Source organism: Rhinoraja longicauda, chromosome 7 (assembly GCF_053455715.1).
Source record: "Rhinoraja longicauda isolate Sanriku21f chromosome 7, sRhiLon1.1, whole genome shotgun sequence".
In the NCBI taxonomy this organism is placed as follows: Eukaryota; Metazoa; Chordata; class Chondrichthyes; order Rajiformes; family Arhynchobatidae; genus Rhinoraja; species Rhinoraja longicauda.
In genome coordinates this window covers 1,119,163-1,121,838 of record NC_135959.1, presented here as the reverse complement: position 1 = coordinate 1,121,838, position 2,676 = coordinate 1,119,163, and the positions used below count along the sequence as shown (strand labels likewise).

Sequence of the window (2,676 nt, the reverse complement as noted above, 5' to 3'; positions counted from 1 at the left end):
TGTGCGCGTGTGTGTGTGCGCGTGTGTGTGTGCGTGTGTGTGCGTGTGCATGGACAGAGGGTGCTGCCACCATCAATGACCGCACGGTTACCTGACTGCCGACTTGTAAATACTGGGGCCCGTGGCTCCGAGCTGTGCTGGGGGTGGGAGGGGCACTGCCCTGGTAGCCCTGCGGGGGGGGGGGGGGGGGGTGACTGAGAGACTGAGCTTCGCTGTGTGTGTGTGTGTCTCTGTGTGTGCGTGTGCGTCCCACTGCAGGGGAAGGAGAGTACAAATCTCAAACACTGCCGATATCGGTGGATCGTCAAGGGGGGGATGGGGGGGGTCACTGTGGTCAAGGCGTTGCCGCCTTGTGGGGGGGGGGGGGGGGGGGAGGCGATACCTGGGCACTCCCCCCCCCCCCCCCCCCCCACCAACTCAGTCACGCGTGTCGGGGGGGGGGGCCCCGCGATCAATCCATTGCTCCCTGCCCCAACCCTCCCCCCCCCCTTCCCTCCCCTCCCCCCCCCCTTCCCCTCCCCCCCCCTCCCTCCCCCCCCCTCCCCTCCCCTCCCCCCCTCCCGCCCCAGCCATCCCACCCGGCTCAAGGACGTGTAACTAAAAGTTTTTAAAATGATTGTGAATAAAGTCAGATAGTTAGATTGTTTTTTTAACTGTGTGTGTGGGGAGAGGAGTCTGCATTATTTTTCACAATAAACATGCAGGATACTACGGTGCTTGTGGGTGTCATTGGCCGTGTCCGTCTGTTAGCCGCGCGCTGCGGTTTAAGTGTGATGTGCGCACGCACGGTGGTGCTGCGCTGGAGTTGCTGCCCCTGTCCCACTTTAGGCGATGTTAAGGCGGCCGCCGGTGACTGGGCTGTTGCCGAACATTTGTCGGGGTGTGGCGGGCGGGCACGATCGTGAGGAGTCTTCAATGAATCGTAGCGGATCTCGACGCGTCGCGGAAACAAATTCCAGATAGAAATGTCTGTGCGCCAGCTAGCTTGTGGCCAGGTACCGTAGCTTATTATCATATCATCATATATATACAGCCGGAAACAGGCCTTTTCGGCCCTCCAAGTCCGTGCCGCCCAGTGATCCCCGTACATTAACACTATCCTACACCCACTAGGGACAATTTTTACATTTACCACGCCAATTAACCAACATACCTGTACGTCTTTGGAGTGTGGGAGGAAACCGAAGATCTCGGAGAAAACCCACGCAGGTCACGGGGAGAACGTACAAACTCCTTACAGTGCAGCACCCGTAGTCAGGATCGAACCTGAGTCTCCGGCGCTGCATTCGCTGTAAAGCAGCAACTCTACCGCTGCGCTACCGTGCCGCCCGTTGCGGGCGCTGTCTGTCTCACGATGGCCCCAGGTTTGCTAGGTTGTCGCAGATGCGTTTAGAACCACGTAATATTAAATTAACAAAAGGCATTTGAAGATACCAGTAGTTTTGTTTAACCAATTTATTTACCGTCGGGACATTTGACGGGTAGATTGGAGGCGGCAGTTTGACGGTCAGGTAAGCGTGGGGATTTGGCGATGTTTCCGAAGACGGTGTAATCTCTTAGCCTGGTGCTAGTTTCACAAAAAAAGTAACCTGTATCGACCTGACTCGGCATTGTCGTGGTCACTGTTGTGGTCACTGTCGTGGTCATTGTCGTGGTCACTGTCGCGGTCATTGTGGTCATTGTCGCAGTCACTGTGGTCACTCCCGGTCATTGTTGTGGTCATTGTCGCGGTCACTGTCGCGGTCATTGTGGTCATTGTCGCGGTCACTCGCGGTCATTGTGGTCATTGTCGCGGTCACTCACGGTCATTGTTGTGGTCATTGTTGCGGTCACTGTTGTGGTCATTGTCGCGGTCACTGTCGTGGTCATTGTTGTGGTCATTGTCGCGGTCATTGTCGCGGTCATTGTCGTGGTAATTGTCGTGGTAATTGTCGTAGGGTCAAAGAAAGTTCGGCGATCTGCTACGACTTTGACAGACACCTTAAAAATCGCCTAAGTGGGACAGGCCCTTTACAGTGAATGCAGCGCCGGAGACCCGGGTTCTATCCCGACTATTGGCGCTGTCTGTACGGAGTTTGTACGTTCTCCCAGTGACCTGCGTGGGTTTTCTTCGACATCTCCGGTTTACCCCCACACTCCAAAGGTTTGTAGGTTAATAAAACAATTGTCCCTAGTGGGTGTGGGATAGTGTTAGTGTGCGGGGATCGCTGGTCGGCACGGACCCGGTGGGCCGAAGGGCCTGTTTCGGCGCTGTATCTCTAAACTAAAGCATTGTCACGTACGTGTGCCAAGGTCCTCTCCACACCTGCTCCAAGCCTTTCACTGTTTGCTGAGTTTCAATGAGGTCAACCCCTCATCTACTAAACAAACCCCTCTCACCTGTATCCACCTATCACTCGCCACACTTTGTCCCACGAAAAAAAACTGCAGATGCTGGTTAAAACTGGAGGTGGACACAAAATGTTGGAGTAACTCAGCGGGTCAGGCAGCATCTCGGGAGAGAAGGAATGGGTGACGTTTCTGGTCGAGACCCTTCTTCAGACTGAAACGCCACCCATTCCTTCTCCCGAGATTCTGCCTGACCCGCTGAGTTACTCCAGCATTTTGTGTCCACCTTCTTTATCGTGCACCCCACCCCCCCCCCCCCCATTCCAGCTTGCTTTCCCCGACCACAAT

General features: G+C 55.4%; 1 protein-coding gene across 1 annotated transcript in view; it reads left to right on the top strand.

Moving 5' to 3' along the window:
- nup98 (nucleoporin 98 and 96 precursor) overlaps nt 1-185 on the top strand; it is a 102,958-nt gene extending 102,773 nt beyond the window's left edge. Inside the window, 1 exon segment of the mRNA XM_078401936.1 lies at nt 1-185. This exon segment is cut by the window's left edge and continues 1,225 nt beyond it. The gene's annotated coding sequence lies outside the window, so the exon portion shown is untranslated.
- Nucleotides 186-2,676: the final 2,491 nt, after the last annotated feature.